Here is an 11,339-nt window from a genome sequence, read left to right on the forward strand (position 1 = left end):
TTGCCAGGTGTGTGGAAAAAACACGAGTTTTACTAAAGCATCTGTGTGGTGAGAGGGGCAATGGACAGACCTGGAGCTGTCAGGGGAGGGACAGCATAGATGGGAAAGACTGGAAAACACTGGGATGGATGAGATAGGGCATGACCAGAAAAAAAGAAATTTGTGGATTTTAGTTCAAGTTTTAAAAGCTGTTGATGTTTAGTTAGTGATTGAATTATGTCTGGAAAAGTGGTACCTTTCCTTCCTCTTCAGTTCAAATGTATATACAAACTCTATACAAAATATATATTTATTTATTTATATATATACATATATCTAAATACGTATATAGATATATAGATATAAAGATATGGAGATTTGTAGATTAATAGATTTATCACCAGGGAAGGAGATATTTAAAAATGTTTCTCTGCTACTGAGTGAGTAAACAACCAAAGATGTCCCTGTGTCCAGGAGACTGTTCTGGCAAGGTGTGCAAAGAGTAAAAAGTGAAGAAGAAATGGGAAAGAATTAAGAAAAAGAAGGGGGGAAATACAATTCAGAGCATTAAAATGGATTTTGCATTTGATTTACATGGCAGTCATGATTCATTTTAAGCTATTTTGTTGTACAGTCTTTGAAATATATTTATCACCCCATTATATCTCTAGGCAGTTTTATGAGACCAGCTACAGCATTGAATGGGCTGTAAATATAACTTGCTTAATACTCTTTCTACTGCACAGCTGAGTGCAGCCCTTGGGGAGGTGAACACAGCCTGGGTCACGTCGTAGGAAAACTGTGACATCCATTGCTGGATGTTCCTGCCTCTATTCCTCTCTGCTGGATTTCCCTAGGATTCTCCATCTCTCCTTTTCTTCACCTTTGCCATGCTTTTTGAGTGCTCCCAAGTCAACCTGAAAAAAATTCCTCTGGGACAGGCAACTTAAGATGGGTTTGCCTTGCTCTGCAGTGGCTAAAATGTGCCCAGGACGTAATTGCTCTGTAAGCAGGCAACACAAGAAGGGTACATGTGCTCAGTCCAGGTTTTTGATCTGGAACATACTGTAAAAAGGACATAATGTGATGACATTTATCAGCACTGGCCATCTACTTAACAACCCTTTGAAATGAACAGGCAAATAACACCTCAAGCCTATTGTTTTAAATGAAGTTGAAACAAACCTGTAAACCTGTCCCACTTGCTCTGGGTCTTTGCTTCAAGATAACTCTAGCTGGGAGATTTTTGCTAAAATCTGATTATCTAAGTGACAAGTTAGCCCTCCACAATACTTGCAGATGGCTAACATGGTGCTGTCCGACTGTGAAAAGGTCTTGCCTATTTTTCTAGCTGTGAAGGCACAGTGGATTAAATTGCATAAAGTTCCACAGTGAATTAAATTGCATAAGGAACCAAGTGGTATTTACACCTTCTCCTTAAGTTCTGATATCAGAAAGCCACCTGTGGATATCATTGCTGAAGGACATCAGGGAGTACTCCAATTGAATGTCCATGAGAACAAAATTGATCAACAAGGTTTTCTGAGTAGGCCAAGGGGTAAGGAAGGTGGTGCTATGTTATGCATATGTTATGCATGTTGGGATTTCTGGCTGTACCTGTTGTTGCTGTTAGTCTATGGGACTGTCGTTCCCACAAATTTCACACATATTAAGCTTGATTAAAAACAACCAAAGGAGTATTTAACACTCAAAGAATCCTTTCATTATGGAGAACACTGAGATGCTTGTTACATTTATACTTAATGAAGTGCATAAAAGACAGTTGCTAAAATATGCTGTACTCTGGCATGTAGCTCAGCTAACAGAATTTTGGGGGGGGGGGTGGGGGTTGAAACCCGGTCTCAACCCCAAATCTAAAAAAAAGCAACATTTCTGAAGGCACCAATCATACCTTGACAAAAGTATGAGAGGACCAAATGGGCTACAAATAGCCAAGTAGGTAGAAAAAGCCTGTGTAGAAATTCTGTGTACCTTGGCAAAAATTCTGTCAACTGTCTGATCTCTTCCAGCAGAGAAGTGGAAGTTTCCACCCTGAACTCAAATGTTGTTACAAGGAGGTAAAAGAGCAAATGAAGGAATGAATTGCTCATAGTAAGGCACTCACTAGAAAATAGTAAACAGATAAGATAGAAATATCACAGAGCAGTACATGCAGCATATAGCAACAAGTGGCAGCAGAAGGATAATTAGCACTTCAAAGAATTTTTATTAAGACAAGTAAAATAAAATATAATAGTCTTTCCTCAGGCAAAATGCACATTGAATTTAGACCTGTAGATGCAGGCAGAGATCACTGCCTCCTCCACTATATGTATGGGCTTAGTACCTCACAAGACTGGACCCGTAGCTATGCAACACTGGACCAGAAACGTGTAGCAGTTTTACATGAAGCTGCACTGGGAAAAGCCTGCTTCTGAGTTGAATACCAGTAAATTTGAGACTGGATTTTATGAAGTGTGTGGGTGGTGGTATGTGTCAATTAGGTAATTCCCATTATCCTAGTGTCCCTACTGACTTAGAATATACACATCTTGAATTCATTAAGTCCTGTGTTGGTCTAGGAAAGAAAATGAAGGGAGACCTCCTCTAGCTTACAGATAGAACTGATTAAAGGCTTAAGAATAGCATAGACTCAAATTTTCATCATTGCACAGTACATTTAGATAGAGGATGTAAAGTGCTCTGAACCACTCCAAAACATGTTGTAGCAACCACCTGCTTTCAGTTCTGGTAGCTCAAGCAATTGGAGTAAGATAGACTTGTCAGGGAGAAGAAGTGAAACTAAAGATTTGATTGCCACATTAAATGTGGAAGAGAAGATTAAGTTTGGTTGGGGTTTGAAAGAACAGATGGAGAAAGCCTCAAACTCATTATTCACATCCATATTTTTTGACATGGTTGTAGTGCTTGTGTTTGCCTGAATATTGGTGGTGGCTCTGGACTACAGTTTGGGAACTACCGCAGGGCAAGGAGCAGAGGGCACAGTTGATAGGACTGGAGTCAGTCCAGCCTCATGTGCCTTCTGTTGACTCCTACTCAATATCTACAGTCTGGCCTGAAAGGAAAGACTGTGCTGAAAAAGCTATTTATGCAAGTGAGCATGGCCTTGAGCATTCACTGAGTTAACATAAAACCTTTTATGGACCAGCAGGAACTCTCTGGGACATGGTGGTGGATTGGAGGCTGGCATCATGAAAAGGAAGGCAGGAGAAAAGCAAGGAGGATAGAAAACAATAAGTAATAAAGTTAGCTAACCTGTCTTTTTTTTTGGGAACAAATACAGTCAACTGCAACAGCAGAGAGAGCATAAGAGAGGGAAGCTGTAACACATCAATTTCTCATTTTGATGAAGCTTTCAAGACATTTCACAGGACCATGTCTTGAGCAAGGACCTATGATCCAAAGGAACCACTCTAAGTTACATAGTTGGTGAAAATATATAGATAACCAATATATGACTCTTGGTTGAAAAAAGAGATTGCATTTCAAAGAGGATGTTTCAGCAGTACAATCAAGATCTGCCTAAAATCCATATTTTATTTGTGGCATTTGGGGATCAGTCAAATGGTGATTGAAATTTTATTCAAACTCTAGGAAGTGGTAATGGTGCTACAACCTAACCTATCTAACTGGCCATTATTCAGCATTGAATGATGCTAGTTGATGCATCCTTGAAACATTTCACACAGTTTTATAAAATGGTCTTGAAATCTTAGAATTCCATTGGAGGAAATCTGGTTAATTGAGCATTTATATGTACAGAATCTGTACAGAATTAACAAACATACTCAGAACTTTAAGTGGAAAACAATTTCTGAGGACTCACATTTTTAACAAAGGTATGTTAAATGAGAATGCATTTCACTGGGCTTCAGAGTTCCTTAAATGGAGAATTTCTTACCTTTCTGCTAAATACTAAAACAAAATTAGTGTTGAATTTAACAGAAAGAAATTCAACAGTGACCTTATAGCCATTAGAGTTGGGAAAAAACTCTCTTCAGTTCTCTTCAGTTTGCAGTTAACTCATGGGTGGAAGTTACAAACAAAACTGCAGAAGTCACAATCTCAGCTCTGTTGCCGGTCTCTTCTTTTAACTCATCTTCTCTAAAAACAACTAGTTTTTGAGGACTGTCAGAGTTGGGAGTTTGGAACATACTTTTCCAGAGTATTCTGCTCCTATGAAAGTAACACAAGACTGCTTCTAGCCTTTTAGCATTTGTGTGTTCCTCTTTGCAATGAGTTGTGGCTTGTCTGAATTTTACTGCATGAATATAATAATAGGACAATCTGTGGAGGAGGCCTCTTCTACTCTTGAACAGACTTACTGTGGTCTAAGAATGGTTTTTTTTGGCTTTGATTCCAAATAACATAAGCTTAAAAGAAAAAACAAAACAGGTGTGCCTGAATAAACTCTCAAGAGTTTCATTGATCTATTTGATTAAAATAAATGACTTAACATATACTAAATAAACTGACATGTGCAGACAAGGTTTTTAAAATATGCAGCCCCTCCCTCTCAGAAGTTTGGCAACAGCAGCACAGGATGATGCCAGCTGGATTACAGTCTACTTGTATCAGGGCAAAGACAGACAGTGCTTTCTGATGGAGCTGTAACCCTCAAAGAAGTAAATAACCCTGGCTGTTGGCTGCTGCTGTTGCCTCCACAGCTGGGATCATAAAAGGGACTGAGATTGATATTTGCCTGGATAATGCTATTCAAGTATTTTACCTGAATAAGCATTGCTGAGCATGGTTAGCATTAACCTGGCTGACCTGGTGCTGAAGCAGGTGAGAAAGCAAAACATAAAATTTCTATGGCGACAAGTATTAAGGTGGGAGCATCTTGCAATGCCTCACTATTTCTAAATCAATTTCTAAATCAACTATTTATCATCAGTCTAGATGCAAGTCTTTTAAAGCACAATATTCCTGGGCAAGTTATTTTGGTAGTTTACCTCACACAGACAGGTAAAAGCTGCTCTGCTAGGATACAGTCCTCCAGCATAGCATGCTTTGTAGCCTAAATGGATCTAAGGAATGATCCATTACTCCTTTTCTGTTTTCTTAGAAAAACATGTGTCCCTGCATCATGACTTGTTCTGCCTGTAGTCAAGATGACAAATCAAGAGCAAATCATTTCATATGCATTGAACTCGAGCTAATTGCATGATCTTTTTAAACTTCTGTTAATGCCAAGGGATTCAATGTAGGTGAATCAAACCAAAGGTTTTTTCCAACTATTTTAGATGCAGAAGTACATGATAAATGTACAAAAAAGAGGCAACACTTAACCAACACTGGAAATGTGGCCTTATCTCCCTTGGAAAACATCTGTTTGTTGTTATGCAGCTGTGTTTTGGGAAAAGGAACCTTCAGAGCAGAGAAATACCAGTTCCATTCAAGCTTCAGGAGCAATTCAATTAAAACAAGTGTTAACTACTGGAATTTATGAAGTGTTTCCTGCCTAATCTTATGAAACATGTGTAATTTCTATGGGTGGTTAAGACTTCAGCTTTATACCTGCCTGGCTGTGCTGATTGAAATAGAGAAGTAACAAATTAGATTTGAGGAAGTGGCTGGAAAACAAAGGGATACAGGTGTCCCATGCAATGATGCTGAGTTTTCCAGGGCTTTCCTTGTTAGTGCATAGGATATGACCCAAAATTCACAGGAAGAAACCCACAAGGATAATAAGTTTTTGTTTTGTTTTAACACTGGGTTGATCAGAAGACTTTCCATAGTTCTTGGCAAGCTGAAGTCAATGTCAGATATATTTCCAAATTACTGTTTCACTGGTTAGTTGTTTTAAAAAACAAACAAAGGGTATGGAGTGATCTATCACGTGTGCAGAACACACTTGCAAAGACCAGCACTCTCCCCAACATTTACCAACATGCTACAGCAATGTATTACTGAGGAGTGCATTTCTGCTGACAGATTCTTTCCACCACAATTACAGAGAGAATAATGGCTGAGAAAAAAACACCCATATGTGCCCATTAACTTTGCAATCTGTCTGTGTACTTACAAAGCCCTCATCACATCTCAGATATTATAGTGAGAATGGGAGAGATTAGACAGACTTCAAAGCTGCAAGAGAAATGCGAGTGTTGATTCCCAGCCATGATTAATTTGGCCAGAACCTCACACTCCTTTAATTTAATTAAGAACATAAGTGGCAATCAGAGCAGTGACAAAGCAAGAGAGGGATCGAGCTGGCAGCTGAGGACAACACAGGCTCCCCAACAGGTAAAGACATCCATATGAGATCTGCCAGGCTGCCTGGGGGAGTAGCCCCTGCTGGGAGTGGGCAGGTGATTCATTCTCCATGGGATGAATCCAATTGATTACAGCATGTGTTTTAGAACTGGAATTGTGTTAAGCCAAATGACCGTCAAATAATTAATTACTGGAATTAAAGACTAAAAATTATAAAAATTGAAATTAATGGATCTGGCAGCTGCCTGTGATCATGCTGTCATCTTGCAGTATGTATAAAACAGTCTGTCAGGAAAAGAGTAAACTGCTTCCAGTGGGCCAAGAGGACCATGCACTGTGACAGCTGCACCCAGCACAAGGCACTGTAGGTTCACATTCTTTTCCCCCTATGGTAACACACTTACATGCCAATGCCAGAACACTGTGGCAGAGCAGCCTCAGTAATACTCATGTGGCCACAAAGGGATGTGCTGTGCAGTGAGTTAGCTTATTTACAGCTTATTTATGCTTCTTTCCATGATGAAATCCCTCTTCTCCCTCCTCTGCTGCCAGGACCAGATGTTTTACATGCACACCCGACTTCTGTGGTTCCTGGCTAAGATGGGTTTGCTGCACGTCCAGCATGTTCTGTTCTACCATGGGTACAATATACATGCAGCCTATGCATCTGTCATGCTGGAGGTGCCTCAGAGGAGCATAATGCAGTCAGCAGCCTGCTGCTTGCTCAGCCTGAGCTAAGTGGGTGCTGGCAGTGGGAGGCAGGTATTTCAGTTCTGGCCTGTGCAAAGTCCCGTGCAGAGACTGTGCATGTCCAGAGGCACACCTGCACTACCTCAGCTTGATTTGCTTTGCAGCAGGTGATATCTTCAGCATCTTCTCCAGTGCCTGCAGGAGAGCAACCCTATATCTTACACTTGTGATCATGTGAGCACATTTTGTTGCACTTTCAGTGTGCAAAAGGTAAACTGTCTGAAAGTCCTACCTAAAAAAAAAAATATGGAGAAGAGGAGGTGTTACTAAATCAAATTGGAATTGCCCTTATTCTGAAAACACATTCTTAATGGAGTTTTCCAACAGTTTAAATAATCAGGCTGAAATTTTGGTCATTCACTTCACAAGTCCCGGGTGTCTTTGTGTGGACACAGTACAGGCCCCTGGCTTACCTAGAAAGCAGTCCTGTGCAGTTTAAGGTACATATACATCTAAAAGCTTTGAATAGCCTAGGGCATGAGTTTACACTGCCTTAATTATCCTACATTATCTGTCCAGGTTTCCTCTCATGCCCTGTGGCCAATGCAATATAACTAATGACTCTGACACTGCAGGCTTAAGCTACCTCAAGCTTACTGCAAAGCAAGGATTTGCCCAGGGCAGACCTCATGGAAAAAGAGTGCTGTAAATTCACTTGGCTTATTTTATGGTAAATCATGTGACACTGATCTGGCATAGGCCGACATAGAAGTGTCATGTTTTTCTGCCAGTTTGATTAAATCAATTTATTACCACAATTTAAATAAAGTTTTCTTTGTACAGGCTAGTAAACAGAAGTTTCAGTTTTACAGTAGTTAGCATAATTTCCCAAGAAACATAAATAAAACCAAACCAAATATAATAACACTTAGATTGCAACAAGTAAAATCACAAAGATTTTGGTTACATCACACTTTCTTGTGTAGACAGGGCTTTCAGGGTGCATATGTTTTTACACATTTGACCAAATCTGAGCATCTACAAACGTCAGCATTTAGGGAAGGGCTGTGCTAGCTGTGGGATAGACTCTTCTGTTGGGTTGCTGCTATTTCAGAGCTGTCCCTACTTTGAGCAAAATGTTGGACTAGATGATCTCCTGAGACCTCTCCAACCTGAATTAAACTAATAACCATGATCTGAACTGGCCACTGAGCATCCCTCCATAGGCAGTGAACAGCAGCAGTCATTTTTAGGGAAAAAGGTCTATTTCTCTTACAGTATAAGCATGAAATAAGCATTTGTGTACTGTGCAATTCTTTTATATCTCTGTTATCAAATGTTTGCTTTCCTGAAGGAGGAGCCCTCTTCTGTGATCTTCACAGACTTTCTCTTTCAATGCTGAGCTCTCTCCTAATACATCTCACAGTGCTGTCATGATTATCCAGGTATTATAGATGGTGGCAGAATCCAGCTCAGAACCAGCTCTTAGGAAGGCAGTGAAGACTGGGCTCAGACAGAATTCACTGGTATCTGCAGCATCATCTCACTGGATGGGTTCAGCCTATAAGCTACATTCATTAGAAAGAATCACTATGGAAAACTTAAGAACAATTTTAAGGAGCAGATACAGGCCACAACCTGATAATTAATTTAGACCAAGCTGCCCACTTATCTATTTTTAGCCACATTCATCTAATTTCTTCATGACTAAGTGTTCCATGTAGCAGTATGTCCCTAACGTGCTGTAGGGTCAAGACATAGAAAGAAGTGCTACTTTTACTCATAAAGACTATGAAATAAATAATTATATGGGCAGAAGAACTTATAAAATATAATTTCCTGTGATTCACTTGCTAGCTGTCACTCTTTCACATGCTCTTTCTGTGGTTTTTGTAATTTCTAATAATGTGTCTGATAATGTCAGATTCCAGACTTCACTCCCTTGGGTTACATAAAGCAGCACAGATCATGAGCAAGCTCTTGATGCTTCCTGTTCTCACTGATATTTGTGAGAAGTAGCCAAAAGAAGGTCCTGTTATAACCATATAATTTCTACAGAGTGTATCCAACTGGAACAAACTGAAGTACTAGAAGACAGTCAGCCCAGCAGGGATGCTGTAAAAGAAGCAATGCAATATTAATCCAATGGGTCCTAGACCCCAGGTAGTGTTTTTTCTTGCTTCCTGCACATGACCAAAGGACTTAGAAAACATGTGGAAAAAAGAAAGGTGTGAAAACTGAAGAACTGAATGACATCTAAGGATCTCTTTAGAGAATAAGATCCCACATGATGTCAGGCAAATGCGTGAGCTGACTTGCCTTTTGCTTCTGAGTGGGGTAGTGATAGTTTCTATTTAGACTAGTAAAAAACAAATGCCAGGACTCTTTTCAATCTGGTCACCTTCTGATGATGGGGATCATACCTAAATTCTACAATCTCCGAGACCCGGCTAGTTCCTGCTCCATGTATCAATGTCACCTGTGTCCAGCATTTTCTGGGGCAGGACTCTCTGGCCTATGACAAAAACATGCCACAGGTTGTATTTACACTTGAACAGTAGAGTATTATGTACCAAAGCACAGAAAGATGGCCTGGATCTCTCCTTTATTTAGTGACAATGTAACTACAATGTCAATGTAACTGCCTCTAGGCAGTTTGGTAAGTTATAGAAATTTGAGTGCTATTTTAGGAGAATAAATTGGATTTATTTGGCCAAGACAAATATTATAGAAAGTATAATATTTATTCTAAAAAGTATAACATGCTTCTTCCATAGCTAGAAGAAGCAGAAACAATTTGTGGCACACCATCCATCCATCCATCCATCCATCCATCCATCCATCCATCCATCCTTCCATAACAAAGCTGAAACAGCAAATTTAGGATAAATAAAAGTTGGGGGAAAAATGTACTTTATTTAAAATACTTGTGTTACTCCAGAGAAAAGTGGCATTTGCAACAAAGCCTCAGTAATACCATATCTCACCAACAACTTTCAGTAGCTTTGTCTCCTCTTTACCATCCTAACTCTTGCTAAGAAACAAATTCAGACCTAATTTTTAATAGACAGATTCACAACAGCTTGTGCATCCGGACATGTTTGGCAGCATGTGTCTGACAAGAATTTTTCTGCCTCCTAGAAAAGTTCTGCTAAATATTCATGCATTTCCCATTGAAAGAAACCTGATTCTTGGCCAAAATGAAGCTTATTAGCAGACAGAAGAGGAGGGGTCCTTCCTCCCTGCTGCACCTCTGATTATTGTAGGTTTTGCATCACACCTGGTCTCTGCAAACAGATGCTCTCAAACCCAAATTAGTCTATATGGAAATGATTTATAACTTGAGATATTGCCAATTCATGGCATTTTTTGAAATGTTTTTCTTTTTTACATTTATTTAGAATTCATCATTTGTGGGACTTTTTCAGCACCATCTGTCTATCAGAGGTGACTAAAAAAAAAATCTGTGTTTTTAAAAATGTTCAAAACAGACCAAGAATATTTCTTTTAACATGTTTTCTTCTTTTGACAGAGATCTCAAAAATATATTTACTATTAATGAAAAGCAGGAAATGTTATTAAAAATCTTAATTTGTTTGAGAACACTTTCAATATGAAGTATGAAGTAGAATATGTTTCATACTCTATTTTTCTGCTGAAACCTTTTTCCTAAGTGGCCACAAACACGTTGAGGAGAGTGACCCAGTCACAGGAAGGGCTCTGATGTTTTGGGTACTCAGTACCAGCTGCTGCTGAGCTATTTGTGCCTGGGGTCAGGATGGATGTGTTTGGAACAGAGACAGAATGAGTTTCTGTGCAGGTGGAGCTGTCAGCACCTGCTTCAGAAAGGATGACAGGAGAGTTTATATCTCTGCCACAACCCCTTGCTTAAAGTAGGGGCATCTCCAAGGTCAAGACCAGGCATCTCAGGACTTCACCCAGTTTAGTCTTGAAACTCCCTCAGGATGGAGGGAGGATGCACTGTCCTGGCAACCTGCTTAGATGTCTTCATGGGGAAGAAGTCCCTATCCATATACAAACCCTGAACCTTGAACCTCTCCCCTTTCAACTTAGAATCTTTCATCATCAAACCAAGCAGCACTGTGAAGAGCCTGAAACCATTTTCTTAGAAACCTCCCCAAAGGTATTGGATGTGACCTTTAGGTCCTCCTGCCAAAGCCCTTCCTTGTCCCTCCCAACCAGCCCAGGTGTCTCAGAACCACTTCAACCCAAACCAACCTGGACTGAACTTACTGCAGTTTATCAGTGATGTCCCTGTCCTGGGGAGCTCAATACTGGGCACAGTACAGACACAGGGGAACAAGCACTGAGGGCTGAGAAGGCTCTCTCCTAAGTCACTGACCTGTGGCAAGCCTGTGTGAGATTTCACTTTGCCCCGTGTCCCTGCAGCAGTGGCTGCTGCCCATAAC

This window comes from Agelaius phoeniceus, chromosome 1 (assembly GCF_051311805.1).
Source record: "Agelaius phoeniceus isolate bAgePho1 chromosome 1, bAgePho1.hap1, whole genome shotgun sequence".
In the NCBI taxonomy this organism is placed as follows: domain Eukaryota; kingdom Metazoa; phylum Chordata; class Aves; order Passeriformes; family Icteridae; genus Agelaius; species Agelaius phoeniceus.